Source organism: Rhinolophus sinicus, linkage group LG04, assembly GCF_036562045.2.
Source record: "Rhinolophus sinicus isolate RSC01 linkage group LG04, ASM3656204v1, whole genome shotgun sequence".
Classification (NCBI taxonomy): Eukaryota; Metazoa; Chordata; class Mammalia; order Chiroptera; family Rhinolophidae; genus Rhinolophus; species Rhinolophus sinicus.
Window position 1 is genome coordinate 135,210,284 of NC_133754.1, and position 25,108 is coordinate 135,235,391.

The 25,108-nt window shown below is 36.7% G+C and overlaps 1 long non-coding RNA gene across 1 annotated transcript in view; it reads right to left on the reverse strand.

Annotated features, from left to right (window-relative positions):
• Positions 1-237: 237 nt before the first annotated feature.
• Positions 238-25,108, reverse strand: part of LOC141571336 (uncharacterized) — a 264,152-nt gene continuing 239,281 nt past the window's right edge. Inside the window, exon 3 of the long non-coding RNA XR_012496097.1 lies at positions 238-412. This is a non-coding gene — a long non-coding RNA (uncharacterized LOC141571336). The remainder of the gene's footprint in view (positions 413-25,108) is intronic.

Consider the following 25,108-nt stretch of genomic DNA (forward strand, 5'->3'; position numbering starts at 1 on the left):
TCAAGTTCCATCTGGGGACTTATTCCATTAGAATTAAGTTTTTGTTTGCCACAGCTCTCATCTCCCACCTACCTCTACAAAAACCAAATCATTTAGATTTGGGTTACAGATTGAATTGTGCCACCCCCTCCCCCATTCAGATGTTGAAGCCCCCAGTGTGACTGTATTTGAAAATAGGGCCTTTAAGGAGGTAATTAATGTTAAAAGAGGTCAGAAGAGTGGGGTCCTGACCTGATAGGACTGACATCGTCAGGAGAAGAGGAAGAGACAGCAGCCTTCTTTCTCCACGGGCACACAGAGGAAAGACACGTGAGGACGCAGTAAGAAGGCAGGTGTCTGTAAGGCATGAACAGAGCTCTCACCAGCAACTGGATCTGCCAGCACCTTGATCTTGGACTTCCAGCCTCCACAACTGTGAGAAAATAAACATATGTTGTTGAAGCCACCCAGTCAGTGGTATCTCATTATGGCAGCCTGAGTTGACTAAGGCAGAGAGAAATAAAAAAGGAGTAACTGTTTATCCCCACTTAGGACTCAGGATGCCACTCTCCTAGCCTCTGGCCACCTCTGCCCTGATGCCTCTAAAGGCACATTTATTAATTTGTTTACTTTGTTCAGGTTGATCCAGCTATATTTCAGATTCTATTAAACTACAGAGACCCCAAATCTCTCTCGTCTTACCCCACTACCTCTCAAAGGCAGCTCAGTACCTGAGTTTGCCAGCATTAGGCACACCTTCCAGCCATAGTTAGGAATCAAATAAAATACACTCCTCAAGGGCCTCCTTGCGCCTGTGATCATTGGCTCCAATAAAGTAGCTTCCCAGTTTGAGAAAGGGCCCCAAGGGCCTAAGATTTGAGCCAAGCTGTAAGGTGACTCGTCTTGTACATCAGTTGTCCTGGCACAGTGGAAGAATTTCTCCAGCTGCCTCTCAATTGTGGGCTCTTGACTTTGGTTGAGATTTAAAGACACACTAATCTACAGTGAACGAAGGCAATGTTAAAGTACAAAATCTCATTTTATTTCTACCTGTTTATTAATTTGTTTACTTTGTCCAGGTAGATCCAGCTGTATTTCAGATTCTATTAAAAAAACACATGAACTGCTGTAACTGGTAATCTTTCTAGATACCACGCGCCTGTCTTAGATCAGAAATAAAATAACAATTTATATAAACCCTCTGTTCACTCTATTTTTCCTTTCCATTTTTAAGGGGGAGGGGGACGCATTGACATAAATCCCTAGCAGGTGATTTTGCAAGTCTAAGCGTAGCCAGTGCTGTTATCCAGGCTGAAGAAAATCTCTCTCTATTTCACCTCCATCTTTCGGGCTGAGCAACTGCCCTCAAATGGACTTTCCTAAAACAGCCCTTCAAATTAGCACCATAGAAAGGATGCTGTTCTGTGTCAGAGCTGGTTTCCCTCCTCCTTTTCAGCTGTGCTTTTCCACCTGCAGAAAACTCCACCTACTTCCTGAACCAAAGCAGGCAGTACATGAGGAGTCCTGGCTTTACTAGCAGGAGGGGTCCGAAAATAGCTGTTTAGCCATAAATTCAGAATCTGGTATGCCTGGTGTGAGTGCTAGGTACCTGGGGCCTGACCAAATGGTAGTCCTGTCCTTTCCTCTGTGTTCTGGGCCTGATCCACATGGCCTGGCCCTCTGCCTCAGCTTCCTGCTGGGACTTAAGCCCTTTGCCGAGTCACAACACTCTGGACTAACGCCCTACACATCGCCTGGCTCCTCAAAGACCTTTCCCCTGGGGAGAAAAAATATGCTCTCTTTTCTCTCTTCCTCCTTTCTCCTTGCTGAAAACCACTGCTTTTTCAACAACTGGCCAGGCTCCTGTCCGAACCCAGACAGGCAGAGGAATGTCACTGCATTATGAGGATTGAGCATTTAGTGCCAGGATTGAGACCATCCTGGTTGGGGTTGAGAAGGGGCGCGGGTGGCTTGGCCAGTCACCCCCTTTTTATCTATTAACATGTGAAATGGGAGCAGAGATCTTGCTCATCCTGAAAACAGTTTGTATAACTCTGATCTGGTCCAAACTCCATACAGATGAGGAACCTAAACCTCAAGAGAAAAGCTGAGGCAAGATTCCATGAATCATTCATTACTCATTAGTCTATTCAAGAAATATGCATTGAATATCTAGTATGTATAAGATATGCACTGCTGAAGTTTCACTCTCATCTGAGAGATTTTCCTACTTCAACATAAGTCCCACCATTCCTATATAATAAATCTCAGCATATCAAAAACGAAGTGGGCACAACACTGAGTTCTCCCTCTATTAACTTACAGGCTCTGTATCACACAGTGAGAGGAGCAGTAAGGCTAGCCTTTCCCTCTGCAGTATACAGGAGCCACCTCTGCTACACAATTAGACAAGTGAGTCCTTTCCACAAACCTTCTTTTGAGTAGTTTCTACACTCCACAGCATGTACATGTTCCATAGGTAAGGGATGGGGGACAAACACATAACTGGAAGAGACAGAAAAAGTCCATGAGAGAAAGTGATGCTATATCATGAAAACTTTTTGGAAAATAAAAAAAAATCCCTTGGATTTTTGACTAGTGAAATCTTTGATGGCAATATTGTAGAAGTTCTGATATCATCCAGAATCCTAGAGAATGGCTTTCTGGCAGTTCTTTAATCTAGAATTTTTTTGTTAATCCACATGCCACAGACTTGACAGAGTATTCCATGGGACCTTAAAACAAGAATCCTCAAACAATGCTGTGAAAGATTATGCAGTCATGAGAAAATGGTGTCTAACAGGATGTGGGTTACTCAAACAAGGCTTATACTTTATTATGATAAAACAGCCTCTGCTGTAGATTCATCAAAGTCTCACATGGCAGGTCCCCAGAGGTCCCTCTTGTCTGTGAGGTGATCAATACAAAATGGAGGCAGAGAGACCAGAGGCCTCAGTCTCCTCTGAAATGATTGGAAATGTTTTCTCAACTATATCTGGTCTCTGTAGACATACATCACTTTCTCTGTATTATTTAAATTTCACTACAATGATTGCTAATTAGAAGTAATGGTAAAGATATTTCCATTTTAAAAATTGTACATATATGTGTATGTGTGCATATGTAGCTATATATACACAGATACACACACACACACACACACACACACACCCCTTTGCGAATATAAAAGGTAAAGGTAAATAAATATTTCCATTCATTTTTTGTGTTACTTTATAGTTAGACCATAAAAATTTTTAAGTAATATAATAATAAACATTTTTGAGCACATTTATGCTAGGTGCCTTGTTAACTGCTTGATCATAATAACACGGTGGGAAGAAAATATTACTATTTCCAGTTTACATATAGGACAATAGAACTTAGAAAATTAAAGTAACATATCCAAGCTAATACAATTAATAAGTGGCGGAACCTGAGAATTAATGAAACCTAGGCCTTTCTAACTCCAGAGCTCCAGTTCTTAATAACTGAGCTACACTTTCTCTCTTGGAAGAATAGAGATGTAGGTAGGAAGGGACAGACCTATAAGGGTATCAGGAAGCAAACAGATCTTACAAATCCTGAACAGGACCTCCAACTCTCCACACCCCCACCAATATCTACCCACAAAGTGCCTTTGGATTTGAGGAACTTCTCCAGCCTGCTTATCTGAAAGTAGCCCATTGTTACATAGGCTGTTTGTTCTTTTCAGCTTTACAGGAGCGCGTGTTAGGGAGACCTCTTGACTTGTTTTCAAGCAGTAACATACATAACAGATAAACTATGATTGTGATGATGATCGTGTTGGGTGGTAAAAAGGGATCTATTCTCCTGGCTCATTGCATGGGCATCCAATATTTTCCAAGGTACCAGAGACTGGCCTGAAAATAGCAATAGACAGACCCAGACCTTGTGAATTTATAAAGAGCAGTTTTCTAACTTCAATCATTTTAAGAACCAAGACAAGAACTAGATTTTCTCATTTGCAAAATAGCAGTATTCTAACTTTAATAATTTAAAGTAGCAGTTACAGGTGAATGAATGAATGAATGAATGAATGAATGAGCAAATACTATATTATCATACTTTCTACTAGTTCTGCTATGGCCTCAGTCAACAGTCTGATAACCAGGTTCTTGTCTCATTCCAGAGCCTTCATGACTACCTTCTGCTTCCTTGTTTCACAACAGTAACAGAGAGGAAGGCCGAAGAAAGTATATGTGGGACAAACTTCCCTCTGGATATACCCTAACCAACTAAATATACTTGAGTCATTAACTAAATGTGGAATTAAAAATAAAAGAGGGGGTGACGGGTTAGCTCAGTTAGAGCGTGGTGCTTATAACATTAAGGTTGCCAGTTCAATTCTTGTGTAGGCCACTGTGTGCTGCGCCCTCCTTAAAAAAATAATAATAAAAATAAATAAATAAAATAAAAGGGAGAGTTAATGTTATTGACATGACTTCTCCCTATATACAACAAAAAAATCAGGGGACACAAAAATTATTTCAGAACCCAGAGCAACTATATTACAACAAATCTTCCTCCCTGGAATCTACCATGTTCTGTGTTTTGCTCAAACAACTTCTTCATTTTTAGGCACACAAATTCTCAGGGTTTGCAATTGTTTTCAAACATGAACTCCTAGTCAATAATCTGCCTGAAGAAGAAAATTTTGGGAGATATGACAAGCATCCTAAACCACCACGATGAAATTTAAAATATTTGCCTGGATGTGTTTTAAACCATATTTTAAGAAGACCAAAAAAATGAGAAAAATTGAACATCTGCTCAGTGAAATTTCAGGCAGAAAAAAGATGAACTCTTAGATTAAGCCAATTGTCCAGAGGCAGTTTCTCCTGGTTTCCTTTAATGATTCAGAAATAGTGTTTCCTTCTCCTCAAGTGATTTTGGCACTTTTAATTTGCATTATTTGGAAAGAGCAAAGTTAGTTAATTAAAATCATAAACATAGATGACTTGGGTTAGGATTCTACTCTGGTAATAGCACTGATATTTCATTGCCTTTTAGTCTGTGTAATAGTAAGAAAAACTTACCTTTTTTGAAATACTCTCAATGGCTTCCTTATGAGAAGCTCAGATAAAAGTTGTTGTTTTGTTTTTTAAATAAGAAAGAAACATTCATGCCAATAAGAAAAGTAATCATGTTTCTGGATATGTAAACATGAAATCTATAAAACAAATGTTTCGGTGAAATATGTCTTTTGGGCACTGATTTATTTGGCAACCAAAAGCGTTTTCCTGAGGAACAAAACGTTTTTGTGGAAGAAATCTTCTGATCCTAAAACTAATTGGTTACAGAAACTAAGTTGTAGAACCAAGAATGAGAATCTATTTCTCTATCCAAATCAGGAGATGCTTAGGTTTAAATACCTTCATCACAACTGTTTTTTTGTGCATAGGTACACTGCCAACTATTCCTACTCCTTTGCTAACAATCCACACTCAAGAATCAGCCAGGTTTCTATTGGGTCTAGAATATTCACACTCTGGCCAGAGGAAGGAAAACCTGGTCAAACCAATTTCATTATCTTTATATACCTAAGCCTTCAGATTTTAGTGAATTTGATGGGCCTGCTCCAAAAATATTTGTAAGCTGTAATAGGCTACATTTCATTATTCCAAACTCCCAAACAAGGAAAAAAACATAGTAAGTTTTAATAACAACCAAATATCCTGAAAAAACAAAAACAAAACCTTTGTCTGTTCATACAGTCCATAAGAAGAGGAAGCTTCCATGAATGACAATCTTGAGATAAAAGAACATGGATATTTTAAAATTCATTGAGGCAAATAGTTGAAATAGCACTTCGGGAGTTCTGGACTTGCATAACAGCTCTGTCACACAGCTGTGTAATGAGTCTCCCAAGCTTCAGTGTCTTCATCTGAAAAATAGGTCTATAATGCTTCTCCCATTTACCTCACAGGACTGTTATATTGCAGGAGTTATTGTAGGTAAAAGTGTTTTATAAATATTTGAGTACCAAATCATTTTATTCTTAATATTATTATACTTTTTTGATATTTCTTGTTGATGATTGAAATTGATGCCATTGTTGTTTAGAATGACAGCCTCCCAGGAGAATTAGATCCATTTTCACTGGGATCTTCCGTGACAACAATCAGTGCTATTCAAGTAATCTTTGTGTCATACAAGCAGGTATGCATAGAAAGAACACTAGGTAATCAATAGTCCTTATTCTTTGATCTTGACAAAATGAATGATCAAAACATTCTAAATAGTCAATGAGCCTGACTCTTTTTTAAGATATCAAATATTTTATTACTTTTCTCTGGAGTGACTGCACAAATCAGGGAAAGGTAGGGGGAGACCTGCCAGCAAACCTAATCAACAAGGTATCCTCAGGTTAAATCATTACAAAGCAAAATTGTTATAATGCTAGGGCCTTATAAGCACACTTCAAAAAATTATATATCTATATCTACATGCATTCTAAATAACAATAATAATTGGGAAGGTAAGAGGATGGATGGATAGATAGATAGGTATAGTATGTAGATATATAAAATTTAAAATATGATATATGTTTCCAGTAGATTTAACAAAGCAATCAAGTAGGAGAAAAACTATTACTCTTAATTTCATACCTAGAGATAATTAATGTACATTTTTTCACACATTAATATTCTTCATAGTATTTTTGGTGCATAGTTTATTTTCCATAATTGAATTATACTGCATATTAATTTTTAATCAACTTTCTTGGGGTATTATTATTTAATAAAATGCATAAAGTTTAAGTATACAACTTAATGACTTTTGACATCTACCCTATTTCCCCAAAAATAAGTCCTAGCTGGACAATCAGATTTAATGCGTCTTGTGGAGCAAAAATTAATAAAAGACCCAGTCTTATTTTACTATAAGATTGGGTATAATATAACATAACACAACACAACACAACATAATATAATATAATACAATATAATACCGGGTCTTAAACACTAATTTTTGCTCCAAAATATGTATCAGAGCTAATTTTTTGGCTAGGTCTTATTTTTGGGGAAACACGGTATATACTCCTATGCATCTACTCCCCATCAAGAAATAGAACACTTCTATCAACCCAAAATGATCCCTGTGCCTCTTTGCAATGAATCCCTCTTAACCCATTCCCCAGGTTACCATGGATCCACTTTTTGTTGCCATAGATTAGTTTTGCCCGTTCTAAAATTCTTACATGGAAACATAGAATATATAGTTTTTGGGTCTGGCTTTTATTCATTCAACATAATATTTTTATATTTATTCATATATCAGTAATTTGTTATTTTTATTGTTGAGTAGCATTCCACTGTATGAATCCACCACAATTTTGTTTATTCAGTCACATTCTAAGGAACATTTGGATTGTTCCCAGATTTTTGGTATTAAAAATAAAGGTACTATGAACATCCATATATTATACATGCAATTTTGAATAATGCTTGTTTTTACTTAACATAAAACAGGAGCATTTATCAATTATTTAAAATTTTTTCGGAAATATTTTAAATGTTTGCCTAATTTTCATACCGTGGATACACCATAATTTACTTAAATACTCTCTACATTTGTATAATTGTTTCTTTTGTTTTCTTTTATAAATAATAATTTAAGGAACACCTTTGCTTTGTCTCTACTTTAGGTGCCAGAAAAGTTTTTAAGGGCAGTCCAAACTCAAGCTGACAGAAAAAAGTTTAAAGAAAATGCTCAAAAATGTTCTTTTCATTCTTTGATCTATAATATACATGAAAACATTGGACATTCTACCAGGATAATTAAAAATGCATTACAAATTCTAAATGCTTTCTAAAGAGTACCCTCTTTTCCTGGCTTTTATTATTTTTGCTAAGAGCTTCTAAAAGTGTTAGCTTCAGTTGCTATTTTTCCGCCTTTTCAATTGACTATCGTCTTGATGAATAGAGGAAGCAATGCGTCTCAACTCTCTTTGGATTAATTGTAAGGAAAGAAACTGTTCAATGAGGCCAAATGTGTAGGTGTTGAGCATTGTTTGTTTTTTCTTAAGTTTGGAAATGTGCTTTTGCAACATGGCAGTCAAGCCCTACATCAAAGAAGCAAAATACAGAATAACAGAACAAAAAAGAAAATCCTTTTTGGAGCCAAAAAATGATCAAAACAAAACATCAAAGGTAGAGCCTATAGTAACAGAACTGCTGGGGACGGAAGCATTTAAAATACACCTGTGTTTGTGCTAATTGAAAAACTCATATTCACAACCTCAGCAGTCCTTAAACAAGCAATATACTTAATGTATGTTTCTGTTCTAAATGTTCTCCCCGGTATCATTTTCATAAGAAAAAGAACACTGGATCCATTTCCACATTTTATCTTAAAGAACAAGTCCACATTGATGATATTTAAAATTTAACTCACACAGGTAGGTAATGTTCTCTAATTCATCTCTCTGCATTCTCTAGCAACAAAAAGTTTCTTGAAATACCCCATTCCCCTCAATTCTTCTTTACAATTACCATGGTTATATTCATATATTCTTGATAGTAATGTATTTGTATACCATCTCTTTCTCTCTGGGATTATTCGAGTATAGCACATTATAGGATTTTGTAATCCAATCCACATTTCTCTTCTTCTGGACTTTCAGGGAACTGTTTGTCATTAATACCAGGTGACTCCAGTGCATTTGAAACTCTCAATGCCTACTTCTAAGGACTGAATTCTTGTGTCCCACCAAAATTCATATGTTGAAGCCTGAACCTCAATATGATGGTATTTAGAGGTGGGGACTTAGCAAGGTATTTAAGTCATGATGCTGAACCCCTAATAAATAGGATTAGCGCCCTTACAAGGACAGACATAAGAGAGATAATCTCTCTCTCTCTCTCTCTCTCTCTCTCTCTCTCTCTCTCTCTCTCTCTTCCATGTGAGGATACAGTGAAAAGATGTCTGGCTGCCTGTAAACCAGGAAGAGGGCCCTCACTGGAACATAACTAGGCTGGCACCCTAATCTCAGATACTCAGTTTTCAGAACTATAGAAATAAATGTCTGTTGTTTCACCCAGTCTGTGTTGTTGTTGTTATAGCAGCCCAAGCAGACTAAGACACCAATCCAGTAACTCAGTAAGAGGGTAATTATAGGTACTCACACACCTAGCCATGGTAACTTGTCTAAAGTGACAGTAAATCACTCAAACCAGAACTCTTGCCTATGATTCTTTTTAAGAGAAGCCCCATGTCAGTGATGTATGGAAGTTGATCAGCAGTCATACACAGATTCACAAGAGCTGGTTGCTAAATTTTGAGGAATTTTGCAAGCCAGTCAATAAACTGCTGATAGAATGAAATCAGTAGTGGTGAGAGTATTTATAGTACAGAAACTAGAAAGTGTAAATCAATAAGTGTGATACAACACAAACAAAATTAAGAATAAAAACCATATGATTATCTAAATAGTTAATAAATCAACAAATAACAAGTGCTGGTGAGGATGTGGAGAAAAGAGAATCCTCATACGTTGTTGGTAGGATTGTTCAGTCACCATAGAAATCAATATGGAGATCCCTTAAAAAATTAAACATAGAGCTGCCATACAATCCAGCAATTTCACTTTGGGATATTGTCTGAAGGAAACAAAAACACTAATTCAAAAAGATATATGCACCCCGATGCTCATTGCAGCATTACTAGTAATAGCCAAGGTATGAAGCAACCGAGATGTCCATCAATAGATGAATAGATACAGAAGATGTGGTATATATGTATATATGCACAATGGGATATTATTCAGTAATAAAAAAAGAATGAAATCTTGCCATTTGTAACAACATGGATGGATATTATGTTAAGTGAAATAAGTCAGACAAAGACAAATACCATATGATCTCACTTTATGCAGAATCTGAAAAAGCAAAACAAATGGATGAACAAAACAAAACAGAAACAGACCCTTAGATATGGAAACCAAGTTGATGGTTGCCACAGGGGATGGGGTGGGGGGATGAGGAAAAAAATTTTTTTTAAACATGTGATTATCTCAATACAGTCACAGGTGGCATAATGACATTTCAGGCATAGATGGACCACATACGTGGTGGTAGTATACCATATAGGCTAAATGCATAGTGGGCTATACCACCTAGGTTTGTGTAAGAACACTCTATGATGTTCATTCAATGACAAAATCACCTAATGATACATTTCTCAGAATGTGCAGTGCATGACTGTAGATGCAGAAAAATAATTAAACAAAAGTAAATATTCTTCTATGATAAAAACTTTCAACAAATTAAGTATTGATAGAATGTACCTCAAAATAATAAAGACCATATATGACAAGCTCACAGCTAAAGTTATAATCAACAGTGAAAAGTTGAAAGCTTTTTCTTTAATCATGAATAAGACAAGATGCCCACTCTCACCAGTTTTATTATAGTCCTGGAAGTCCTAGTCAGAGCAATTAAGCAAAAAGAAGTAAAAGTTATCCAAATCGGAAAGGAAAAGTAAAATTGTCTCTATTTGCAGATGAATACAAGTCACATTTGACTTCTGCAATTGCAAGAGGTGCTCAAAGTGGTTACCATCAGTGTAATTTTAACACAGCATAATTATATATATATATATATATATATATATATATATATATATATATATATATATATATAATTGTGTGTGTATATAATTATATATATGTGTGTATATATGTATATATAGTTGACATTCAATATTATTCTACTTCAGCTTCAGGTGTACAGTGCAGTAGTCAGGCATTAACACAATCTATGAAGTCCCAACACTAAAATCTATGATTTCCCAACACTAAAAACTATCAGAAAGAGAAATTAAGAAAACATCACATTTACAACAGTACCAAAAAGAATGAAATACAAATAAATTTAACAAAGGAATTGAAAGACATTTACAATAGTAGCAAAAAGAATAAAATACAAATAAATTTAACAAAGGAATTGAAAGATCTGTCCACTGAAAACTATTAAGACATTAATGAAAAATTTGAAGAAGACACAAATAAATAGAAAGATATTCCATGTTCATGGATTGGAAAAATGGACATTGTTAATAAAGTCTATACTAACCAAAGCAATCTATAAATTCAATGCAATCCTTCTCAAAATTCCAATGGCATTTTGCACAGAAATAGAACAAACAATCCTAAAATTCATATGGAACTGCAAAATACCCTGAATAGTCAAAGCAATCTTTAGAAAGAAGAACAAAGCTGGAGGCATCACACTTTCTGATTGCAAACTATACTACAAGACTATAATAATAAAAAAGGTATGGTACTGGCATGAAAACAGACACATAGGTCAATGAAACAAAATATAGAATCCAGAAAATAAATCCATGCATATATGGTCAATGAATTTTAGACAAAAGTTGCCAGAAAAATACAATGGGGAAAAGATACTCTTTCCCACCAATGGTGTTGAGAAAACTAGATATCCACATGCAAAAGAATAAAACTGGACACATATTTTACACTAAAAATCAACTCTAAATTGGTTAAAGACTTGAATGCAACACCTGAAATTGTACACTTTCTAGAAGAAAAAGTAGAGGTTAAGTTCTTTGGCATTGGTTTTAGCATTGATCTTTTGGATGTGACACCAAGAGCAAAGGCAACAAAAGCAAAATAAACAAGTGAGATGATATCAAACTAAAAAGTGTATGCATAGTGAAGGAAACCGCCAACAAAATGAAAATGCAACCTATGAAAAATACTTATAATCTGATAAGAGGTTAATATATAAAATATATATGCAATTCATACAAGTACAACTCAATAGCAAAATAAGTAAATAATAATCTGATTTAAAAATGGGCAAAGGACCTAAATAGACATTTTTCCAAGAAGACACACAAATGACCAAATGGAAAGATGCTCAACATCACTAATCATCAGGGAAAGGCAAATCAAAACCACAATAAGCTATCACCTCACACCTGTTAGGATAGCTATTATAAGAAAAGATAAGAGATAACAAATGCTGGCAAGGATTTGGAAAAAAGAAAACCCTTGTACTGTTGGTGAAAATGCAAAACATTATGGAAAACAGTGTGGTGATTTTTCCAAATCCTTGCCAGCATTTGTTATCTCTTATCTTAAAAATTAAAAACAGAAATTAAAAATAGAACTACCAGATGATCTGGTAATCCTACAACTGAATATATCCAAAAGAAACAAAATCACTGCCTCAAAGAGGTATCTGTATTCTCATGTTCATTGCAGCTTTATTCACAATAGCTAAGACATGAAAACAACCTAAATATCTGTCAATGGATGAATGAATAAAGGAAAGGTGGTATATATACATACAATGGAATATTACTCAGTCTTCAAAATGAAAGAAAGAAGTATATCCTGCCTTTTGCAACATGCATGAACCTGGAGGGCATTATGATAAGTGAAATAAACCAGACAGTGAAAGACAAATACTGCATGGTATCACTTACATGTGAAACTGTAAAAAAAGAAAAAGAAAAAATCAAACTCATAGAAACAGAACAGAATAGTGGTTGCCAGGGACTGGGGGATGGGGATGGGGATGGGGAAAATAGGGAGAGGTTGATAAAAGTATATAAACTTTCAGTTATAAGATGAATAAGGTCTGAGGATCTAATATATAACATGGTGACTATTGTTGATAATACTGTAGTATATAATTGAAATTTGCTGAGTAAAACTTGTTTTCTCATCAAAAAAGGTAAATATGTCATATGATGGACGTATTAATTAACTCAATGGTGAGAATCCTTTCACAACGTATACATATATCAAATCATCATATTGTACACTTTAAATATAGTGCATATTTATTTGTCAATTAAACCTCAATAAAGCTGGGGGGAAAAAGAAATTGGACGGTGCTACAAATTAGATTTTTGATTTTTTTTTAATTGCAGAGAGCTTCTTTTTAAATATTTACCTGCTAATGCCACAAGTTAGACATAGAAGGACAGGGACAATTTCTTTTATGCATATTTATCATCCTTCTACCTAGAAGGTATTCCTTGGACAACTAACAAATCCTTGTTGAGTGACATCATCAGGCTTTGATCATGACAGTAATATAATGAGTTGCTGTGGTGCCAGGGTGGGAACCAAGAGTTAGGATGTTGGATTTTGAGACCAAGGTCTCACTTGTGCAGTGAGTACTCAGGCTTTGGAATCAGAGATACCTGAGTTCAAGTACTCCTTCTGGCCCTCACAACCTAAATGGGCATGTTCCTCAAGCCTGTTCAGGATGGTAGTGAGTAGCAATACTTAGTAAAGAAGGCAAAACTTTTCCCAAAAAGTTGTAACTTTTCATTTCCCTTTGTTCTCCATGTGCTTCCCAGAATCCATGGAATACCTTGACTATACTTTTTTAATTCAAAAATTCTTGGCTATAATTTCTAAACCAAACAGTGCCTGCTGATATGTACCTTGTGTTTGTATAGCACTTCTTACTTTTCAAACAATTTTAGCACTCCTTATTGCATTTGATCAGACTCTGGAAATAAATACGTCATCTGAGATGGCATTCATCTCAAGGTACTTGATAGGAAAGAGCAGGTCCAAAGAAAACATTAGCTTGGTGACTCTTTACTGAAATTTGAAGAGTCCTGTTCATTGTAACCAGCAACATCTTTTGTTGATAATTTACCTTATAAAGCTTTCATGGATTATGAGCCCATCAACAAATGTGTGATTATAAAGCATAGCAAGGCAGTGAGTTTCAAAGCCAACTCATCCCTGTAGCTATAGGTAAGTTGGTAGGTAGGTAGGTAGGTAGGTAGGTAGACAGATGATAGACGATAAATAGATGATAGACAGAGAGACAGACAGACAGACAGACAGACAGACAGACAGACAGACAGACAGACATAATAGATAGAGGCCTAGGTAAAGAAAAAAAATCTCTACTTTGACAAATGCCATAGCTTAGTCGGTTTGGGGATTCTGATACTTTAAATTCATTATGATCAAGGGTATGAGACTTTGTTTTCACTGTCAATTCAATAAATATTTATTGAGCACCTTTCTAAATCAGAGGACATGTACCTATACTTGGATCTCTGAAGCAAATCTTTGCCTTTCAAGAACACAACCTGAATTTTGTGGTCATTAAAATCAAAATTTTAAGAGTTAACACTGAATATAACTTTCTAAATATCCAATGATTCTTACTCTCAGAAATGTATTGATTGCTTCATAAAATTATCACAACAAAATACTTTTTAAAAATATCTTCCCCGGCTACTCATTGCCAAATTTCTAGGTCTGATCATTACAAACATCCCTGACCTGTACTCTTTGTGTTGCTGACCCAAGTGCCAGCAATGACAACAAAAGAAAACAACCAAAGATAGGAAAATCGCATACATTCAAGGACCTTAACCGGAAAAGAAAAAGCAGGGTATAAACTTCAAAACGCCACCATCGATCATAACACCAAGCTAATGGAAGTGACATCACTAGCGCTTTGGTAAAGGGTCAGGAGTTGGGGAAGTGTGAGACAAAGTGTTCCATGGGGTTTTCTGCCCGTGTCGTCTCATAACCAAGGGAGACATATCTGTGCTTTCTTCATCAATCTTTTTCCATGGTAAGTGAACCCCAACTCAAGCTGTCTTAAGGAAAAACAAAAGTGAGCATGAAATCTTTTGGCTTTTAAACTAAAACGTTGAAGGATCCAAAGCATGACTGGATGCAGGGGCTCCAATACTGTCCCCAAGGCCAAGAGCTCTTTCCATTTCTTGGCTCTCAGGATGTTACCTTCATATCGGCTAGTCTCGGCCCACATAATGACCACAAGAAGCATTCCATCAAACCATGATGGACAGGAGCACGAATCTGATTGGCCTGACTGGCGTCATGTGTCTTCCTCAGGAACCAGGTGAGGTGAGGTCACATGACGCGGGGGTAGGGTCTGCTCCTCAAAGTAAGAGTGACTTTATTAAAAGTAGTGGGGGATGGATGTTAGGATGAGATCAGGTCTCCATGCCTAGTTTCCAGCTGTCGCCCTGGAGTAGGCAGTGCAGTGTACATTAAGGTTTCAGGTGTTAGAGTCAGACGGACCTATATAAGGGAATGCATATTCCAGCATTCCCACTTCCTAGCTGTTGGGCCTAAGGCAAGTTGCTTGATCTCTCTGTATGTGCATCTATAAAATGGAAACATTAATTGTACCTAGCTCACAGATTTTCTATGAGAATTATATATAAGATCATATGTGATATAAAGCACTGTGCCAGGCAAGTAGTAATCAACCACTTAATAAATATTTAAAGAAGGTGATGCTGCTGAAAAGGATAGAAAATTTAGATACAAATGAATTTTATCCCTGAAGAGATACTGATGTCTTTTTAAATCATTGAGAAGAAGATAGAGGCAAAATCCAAATTAAACTCATCTAGTGGTCGTAAACATCACACATGTTGACAAAGATGGTTCTCAAACTTTTCATAAGGATTCTCATCACTGCATTAAAGAATTTCTCAGTGGTCCCAGGGTTTCAGGGAGGTAATCAGTTTTTAGCTTTTGCACCCTTATTACAAGTCTATGCATAATTTGAATAAATATTTTGAAATGCTAAGATTTTTTGACAACCCTCAATTACTCCTTTGTACCTGCTTACATATTTTGATGGGAAAGACAGGGTAAATTCAGAACTTATGTAAAAAAAATGAAGTAGAATCGAATACAAAACTGGGATTGCTAACACAGCAGAGTTGCCAAAACTGCACAGATAAGTGATTTTGAAAAACCATCGAATAGACATTCCACAAGGTCAACCAAAAGGCAGTGTGCCTGAGAGTAATGAGTGATTTTAGTCCGATAGTCATTAAAATGCCTAAAAGAAAGGGTTTCTCTTCTGCTGGCTTCTATTCTTTATAGGAGGATATCATTTTATATATAAACTTAATCTTGCCTTTAATTGCCTTGTTTAACTATAAACACTTTTTAAAAAGTTCTTGACATGCCAGAGGAAAAATTTGGCCTGGGCTTAAAGTCACTTGGGGTCAGTGACAGGATGAAGTTACCCCGAGTAAACTAGTAAAACAAAAGGTAAGAAGACTACAATCCAAAAAATTCCATTTGCTTTTCTTCCTCCCTTCCTTCTTTCCTTCCTGTTTTTCCTTCCTTCCTTCCTTCCTTCCTTCCTTCCTTCCTTCCTTCCTTCCTTCCTTCCTTCCTTCCTCCCTTTCTCCCTCCCTCCCTCCCTCCCTTCCTTTTCTTTTTTCCTTCCTGACTTCCTCTTTTTCTTTCAAGCACAAGTAATATGTGAATATTTTGTCACAGTTATTCAAATGATGTTTTTACAAACAAACAAACCAGAGCCAAATTTAATATCCTCAAGTCATGTACCATGCAAATACATAATCCTTGACATTTGGGACTGAATTTGCAATGATTTTCTGTGTCAACTCTACACCACAACACCTAAGTGAAAAGTCTAATTGACTCTCTGGGTAGTATCACAACCAACAGCCCACACTTACATGATTAAATGCATTTTTTTAAAATACTTCATGAATATGACGTAGACATTACCCATATGAATTTCAAATGGAGTTGCTGTCAGTCTAAACTTGAGTACTTCTCCGTAGAAGTAGAACTGGGTGGATAGTAAAGAACTAACTAAAGTAATTTCCATTTGTAAGATATCTGCCTTCAATTCTGAAAAAATGGCAATGATTTTTTTTTTTTTTTTAAAGCACATGGGCTTTGATACCAAACAGATGTAGGTTCAGCCTCAGATTTGCCATTTAATAACTCTGATTTTGGAAAGTGACTTAATACTTTTAAGCTCCAGTTTCTTCATCTGCTCGACAAGGATAATAAAAATATCTGTCTCAAAAATTGTAAGGATCAAACAAGGTGTCACATGTGAAGTGTTCAACATAACATCTAACATATAGTTAGTACACAGTACATTTGACTGTAGATACTTAGATTCCATACTTGTTTGAGTTTAGTTTTTCTTATTTTTGTTATTTTGTTTTTACAAGTCTCAGACCCATGAATGATTGGGTTAAAAGAGATCAAATATTTTTACACGCAAGTCCCATAGATCATGTGCCTTTTCAGCACAGGGACAGATCAGTTACCATTTTAATCCCAGGACCCCATCATGGCCTGGGACAGAGTAGGTGCTGAATAAATAAGTGTTGAGATGGTCATATCCTCCTCACTTTTCTTTTTCTTTTTGCAGAACAGATGCAGCCTTAAGGGTCGGTGTGATTCTCCACAAGCAACATTAGGCAGAATTCAGCAATTCTCTCCATTCCCAAAAGAAAATCTGCTTCACCGGACCTTAGTAAAATAATGGATATTATTTTGGAGATAAATGGAGATTTAGCTGAATGGCAGCAAAAAAGGGTTGATATTACATAGCACGCATTCTCTTTTCAGTCTTCCTTGATCCCATTTGGTCTTCAATCTTGTGGACTTCTGCTTCCAACGAGGTTCTCCCTTCTCACTCTATTTAAGCATCTTCCCTGAGGACGACTATCTCTATCTCATACACAAAATAATTTAGCCCCCATAATCTGGCTTTCATATTGCTTCATACTTTCTTTAAGGTAAGTAAACAGAGCTCTTCTATGTTTCAGATTTTACCCTTTCTGGATGGGATACTATAGATAGCAAATTTCATTTCCTCTCACTTCTATTTTTTTCCTTTTCCTATAAAAATGTTATTTCATCAGGCAATTCTTTTTGCCACACTACACAGCAAACAATGTGACGACAAAGACTGTCAGTCAAGTTCAACCTCAAATATAATAATAGGCACTCAGTAAATGTTTGTCATGTGCACCACTGTAGAATAAATCTGTTGTCCCTCTTGTGGGCAGTATGTATTTTATTACAAATATGCTCTACTATCTAGTGAGCTCACATGGGTGCGTTCAAGTGTGTGTTGTATACCTGTGTGTTGGGGAAGAAGCATTATTATCTTTCTTACACTTACATTCAAAGCTTCTTTAAGATACTCATTTATCAAAAGCTTGATCCAATCCTGTGCTGCTTTAGCTAGTGAGGATATCATGCTCAAATCCAGATGTTGAGTCAAGAAGATTATAAATTAAAATTTGTTCAAAGGAAAACAATGCTTTTGGCAATAACAATAAATGCTAGTTCTTCTGGGAAAGAAATATAGAAAATTGTTGACATTCCAGTTCTCATTCAATTTAGACATGGAAGCCTGTCTAAAAAGGAAGGTATTCAGTTTTTTGATGTTTTTATTTGATTTCCTTCGTTCACATTGTCAGTCCTTTTGTTTCCTGGTATTTTTATTTTTAATTATCTTTGTATCCCTTTCCTATCCTGTGGCCAATTTTCCTGATCTCATTTCTTATTTTCCTCCTATGTTCGCTTCCCTCATTTACTAACTCGATTTATCCTCCTTGCCTGGTATCAGTTTCTAACCTTTTCCCTTATTTTCCTCTGACTTCCACTTATCCCCCAGCTAATCTTTTGACCTTTTTTGTAATCTCTTTTCTTTCCACATTATCTTGTTTTCAGACTTGCCCTTATCTACTTAGCCCACAGTCAAGTTCAGGGAGAACAAACCAATCTGAAAAATCTTTAGCCTACAAGTAGATGATTACCAGTTGTCTCAAAAGTCTTGGCCCACCCGGATGCTACCTAGAAAAGATCCCTTCTCTTTTCCTAGGACTGTCTAGAATAGATAAAGCCTCGCACTCTCCTCATTGCTCCTCCCCACTTTCCCACCTGCTCAGTTTTGAAATCTGGCAGGATTTCTAACTACATAAAAGAAGCACATTTATTAACTCAGGTTTTACCCAATCATTTATTGTTTTCTCCCCATTTTCTTTCTACCCTCTATTTTAAGGCTTTTAAAGAGGGAGGGGCAATTTGGCACTGAGCTGCCTGCATCTTTCAGATTTAAATTGATACTCTAAAAAGCCTGGCCACCTCCAAGGCAAATGTTTCCCAAGTTTCAATTTAGTTTTCATTAGGAACCCGGCAGCCCTGTGCCAGTCTGCCTGCCCATTTAAACAAGGCCTCTCTCAGGGGATTATGCAGTTGCAAGCTGAAACATCTATATGCAAATGAGCCTTTCAGTATTTGCTATCAGTGACCACAGAAATTTTCCATTCCTTCAAAGCTGTTTTTTTAAAAAGCACACAGGAGGGAGGGAGGGAGGGAGGGAGGGAGGGAGGGTAAAATCTTTTTCTACGTTAAAGATTTCTTTAGCATAGAAAAAATTTCTGAAGAAGAGTGGAAGGTTGTTTCTCACCCTACCTACTTCCACTCCCGCCCCACCAACTCCCTCAAACACCTGCAGGAGATAGAGATTCCTGCCCTCCCCCAACCCCCTCAACATAAACAGATCCCAAGGCAAGGTTATATCACAATTCTAATTTATCCAAAATAAATAACTAGGGCACAATAGAAGTAGAAAAGCTTTTGTTGAGTGAAAGAACATAAGGAAGCTCCAAAAATGTCTAAAGTTTTTTTAACAAAATGAAGTTTGATGTTGTAAAAATATATGGAATTAACTCTATGCTATTTACATGAATAGAAGGGAACAGCATTGTGGATGGTTCAATGGTTTATGTATCATATAAACTTAAAGTATTTTATTTTGAAATGCAAGGTGTGTTTGTGCTAAAGTTGCATATTGTAAGAGTCAGAGAAGCATGGCTATTGGTCCTTGAGCAGGACCTCTGGGCACCAGTTTCCTCATCTATAAATTAGGGGTTGGACTAGATTGGTGGTTCCTAAATTATTAAAATCCCTCACTACTTTGTTTAACTTTGTATTTGGAAGCAACTTCAAACTTAAAGTTACAAAATTGATATAAAGAATAATCATTATTCTTCACCCAAATTCACCTACAGTCAACATTTTGTCCCATCTGCTTTATCATTGTTGTTGTCTCCCGCAATAGATAGATGGATGATAGAAAAATAGATGACAGACAGACAGACAGACAGACAGACAGATAGATGATAGATAGATAATGTGTGTGTATATATATATACTCGTATTATATATAGGTATATATAGAGATCTATATATATCTATAGCTCTTTCTCCTCTACACACACACACACACACACACCACACACATGCATTGCTTTTCTGAAATTCAAATTGAACTGGGTTACCTGTATTTCATCTGGCAACCCTGGAGGGGAGAAAAGCCAACACAGGTTGCAATAATGAACAAGTTATCAATGTAGATAACTGAAGGCTCCATCTGGCTGGGGACCTTCTGAAAAACCATATAGAATACTCCTCAGAATGGAGCTACAGCAGGACAGGGAGCCTGGGACATTATCCCTGGATTCCCGTTCAGCCTGTGTTGAGGCTTGTCCCCAGGGCAGCTTTAACTCCTTCACCCTTCTGCGTTGCTCTGGCTTATGGTCCTGCAAACTCTCATGCAGGAAGGAAGCCCTCAAGAAACAGAGAGAAGCAGGTATTTAAAGTGAGCAGCTGTCCAGGATATACCTGAAACTCCAGTACAGATGCAGGGGATCCTCAGAGGTGAGCCTTGGGGACATGGGACAGGGCATCAACAGAGTCAGCTAGAATTTCTTTTTATTTGGCCCATCACTTTGCTTCACAAAGCAATGTTATGATGCTCACCCAGCCTCTTGCATGCTACAGGAAGAGAGGGCAGCCCTGTCACTGATAGCGTTCAGTGCATAGAAATCAACAAACATCCTGGTTTTCTACACTGGCTGTGGGAGCTGAGTTAGTGTATCTGTTCTTGAGCTATGTACTCACTTTTGGCGTGCTGACAATTTATGTTTCTGGGCCAGTAAGATTGTGGACAGGACTCCAGGCAGTGCCAAGCTGTTGAATACAATAGTACCCTCTGAGGCTTCCTGAGAGGTAGCCGGCCTTCTTCCCTCAGCCCCCCAATCTGGTAACAACATTTTAGGGGTTGTGAATCACAGTCCCTCTGTTTTGAATTTTTGCAACCTTCATTTTTTGGATGGGCAAATTGAGTTTCTGGTATAGATACTCGTCTCAAAAAGCCCATTTTCTGTGAATTATTATGTAAAGGCTTTTAATTTAAATCTCAAATCAGTCTTAGCTTAATTAAAAGCACCTGGTTATTATCTATTCCCTCATACCTATAAGCCAGAGTCATGGGTGCTGCCTGAGGGAGCTCACGTTTCTTAGTAAGGTCTGATTAGCAGCAGAAAAAGCACAAGCCTTCTTTGTTTCTTCCAGGCCTGTGTCTAATTCTAGTAGCTACTAGGAAGTACTCTGGGTTGTGAGGTGAAATCAAAGGATTGAATATTCTTTCTGGAATGAATAATTCAGAAACAGATAGGAAGTGTTGGCTTTAATATATAAATATACTTTAGTGCTATTTTTGAAAAATCTTGATTAGAAGATGTGTTAGCCTGTTTTCCTCAGGAATCAGACCTGCTTTTCTTAATCTGCTTCTTTCACTCTGTTATAGGTTTTACCCAAGAGTATTCTTTCCAAAAATCACTTGGCAAGAATCCCTGCCTCAGGCGCTACTTCTACCAGTCTGACCCAAGACAGGCTTGGAGACAGGTGAGCATGAGAGGCTCGGAGATGATGTGTAAGTGGAGAATGATATAGGATGAAAGAATAAATGAATTACTTCTCACTAAAGAGACAGGTTTAAAAGAAATAATTCAACATATACATTTTTTGTGTGTTTCCTGTCACTTTAACCTGCAAATGTTACAAATACCACATTGCTAAACCTTCAGTTTAGCTCTAACTCTTAGGGCTAAGAACTCAGAATCAAAGGATTAACATGCTACTAGCTACCGCACTTCTCTGATGCTGCAACCTTCAAATGAAAGTCTTCAATAGCACGTCTATCTTCTTGCTGTGATTTGTTGGCACACAAACCTCGATGGCTGATTTTAAACAGATTCTTAAATTTTATAGATAGAACAAGCTTTAGGAATCATCTAGTTCAATTCTTTTAAGTTATGAACAAACAGAAGCCACCAAAATCCAATTATTGCCCAAGGTCATTTAGCTACGAAATGGCAGAACTGGGATAATAATCCAGCCTCATGGGCATCAACCCAATATTATTTCCATTGAACCACATTGTCTGGCCTTTACCAAACAGCACATACTTCAGACGGAGGAGAAAAAGAATATTTAACTTTTTTACTCATTATTCATTATGTCTTATCATTGTGCTTACAAATGAGTTACATTAGTATTTGCTTTAGTCTAGTAATGAGTTTGTTGCTAAATTATAAACTCATCCTCTCTTCTTACTCTTTCCCTGTCTACATAAGCTTCATTCAATTACTTTAAAGAATAACAAAAAGCATGTAACTATCCATCAGAGAGAAGCGCTCCCAGTCAGAGATACTGAATGCTGTATTATTTCATTCAAGATATGGTTGGGATGTACCTGGACAAGACTAAATGGACTCATTTCCAATGAGGCTTAGGTTGTCTCTAGACGGGACCAATGTTATAGATAGAAGCATTGCTGCACACATATACACATATGTTTATATACACATTATTGTCCTTTGCCTTGAGAGATGAAATTACACGGAATACAAGGAAATCTTGGCAGAGCCCAGCCGATTCATGTGACCTAACAAAATCACTGTTCTCCATTAATTACAGCTACCTGAGCAAACTGACCTTTATGCCCATTCGGCTGGTCTTCAAACACAAGCAAATCTGCCAGTTGTGAAAGATTGCATACCCCAAAGCCACTGAATGTTTGTTCCTTATTGAATTTCTTTGTCTCTGTTGCCAACAAAAGTAAGACTTCCTAAAGGAAACAGTTCTGCCTTAAATTCTGTAATTTGAGTACTAGGAAGTTACCTGAAATTCCCTTTTCTAATGAACAGTTCTGTACAACAAAAGGGGAGAACATTCTCCCCTCAGAACTACGTAATAATAAAATCTCTTCCATACTTAGCCACTGTCATTTTCAGTTCATAGTAAGTCTCAAGAAAACAATGACAATGCTCTTATTTACTTCTGCCAAAAAAAATGGGAAGTCGGTTAAACAATGTAAAAAATGAGAAAGGTCCCTTTATCCTTTTAAACTATAGGAAAAGAGAGCTTTCATGCCTTCATGTTTTGTCCTGGTTATTTTGGTAGTTCCTCAGCTGAAAAACTTCAACCCCATATTAGACTGAATATGGTTTATCATTATTATCAGACCTGCCAAATGATCCATTACGAACATCGAACTAAAGCAAGAGTGATGGTGATGTCAATAACTGTATGTGCCTGACATTTGACCAAGACAAACTTACAGAGATTATGCTATTTAAGCTCATCATTCCACAAGAACAAATGTACAAAACTTTTCTGGCCGACTTTCTCATTTTAAAAATACTCAGGAGCATATTGATTTTTTTCCTCCCTATACTGCAAGTTTTCTTCAATACACGTTACATACAGAGGAACCCCATTAAAAAGCTGTCCTTTGGTTTACTTTGAAATCAATCATATATTCATGAATGGCTCATCTATGTCTATCTATGTGCATTTTCCTTTTTAACTTGAGTCAATGTATTTTATTTGAATAGTTAATAAATATATATGACCAAAAATCATTTTGAAAGTTCAATAGGTGTACAATGAAAAAGTCAGCCTCCCTCCCGCTCCTGTCCTCCAGTTCCTGTCTCCTGAGGCAATTACTTTTACCAGGTCCAATACAACCTTCCGAAGAACTTCTTTCCCCAGATAACCACATGTTAAAAAAACAACACGATACATATATATCCAGTATTCTCCATCTTGTCCTTTAACAACATATCGTTTCATATTTGTGTATAAAGCCACCTTATTCTATCCCTGCATGGGATTCCATTGGATGAATATACCATAATTTATTTAACTAAATGTGGACATTTAGTTTTTTGTTTTGCTTTTCCCTAAATTTTTGTTCTTATGAGTAGCACTGCAGTAAATCTCTTTATAAAAACTTCTTTGTACATATGCTTATATATAAATGTAGACCAAAGTCCCAGAAGGACAACTGCTATGTCATAGGGGCCTTACATTTTTAATTTTTATAATTATTGCCCATTGTCTCTTATAGGAGTTACACTAATTTATAGTCCCTAAACAACAAATGGAAGTATAATGTTCCCCATACTCTTATCAAAATATGTGTTATACTTTATTTTGACAATCTGATAAGTGAAAAGTAATCTCATTATAGTCTTAATTTACATTTATTTTATTATGAAACATGTTTAAATGATTTTTGTGTTTCCTCTCCTGAATTATTTGTGGTTTTTGAGTTTTTCATCTTTGCCCTATTTATTTATTTATTGGGGCTCTTCATATATTAGTTAAAAGGGCCCAATGTCATGTGTACTCCAAGTATATTTTTGTATAGGCTACCTTCACCTCTGCAACACCAAATGTTGATAAAGTATTTTTGTTTCCTCACAAAATACTAGTTGTAACGAACCTCTACTGTGCAAGTTTTAATCAATGTCCATTGTTATATAACAGCAGTTAACTAAAGCATAGATTATTTCAGTCCATTCTTGTATTGCCAAATCAGCATTTCCCAAAATTTATTCAGTGGGATATAAATGTATATTATTGGGGGCCAGGGGGGTGGGGGGGATAGGCCCAAGATGGAAGACTAGGTAAATTTTACGCCTACTGTATCCCAGGATCACACAAAAATTACAAATAAATTATAGAACAATCAACCTCAAGAATCATCTGAAGAGCAGCTGCACAGAATCCCTATAACTAAGGACATAAAGAAGAGGTCATAGCAAGACTGGTAGGAGGGGTGGAAACATGAAACAGGCTAACCCTAAACCCACAAAGAGTGGTTGAATAATGGGAGGGACACCTTGGTGGCAGAGGTCCCCCAGGAAGAGGGAGGGGCCAGCCCCACATGGGGTCCCCAGCCCAGGTGTCCTGTGCTGAGAAGAGGAGTTCCCACAATACCTGACAGTGAAAATCAGTGAGGACTCTGTCTGCCAGTTCCGGTGAGATGGAGGGCAGCTATAAACCCAGACACCTTCTTAAAGAGCCCACACACAGACTCACTTGCTTGCAAATACTCACCTGGTCTCTGGTGAGGGGTGGCAACTCAAGAGGCACCAGAGACACATGGGGAAAGACTGAGTTGTGTGCCGT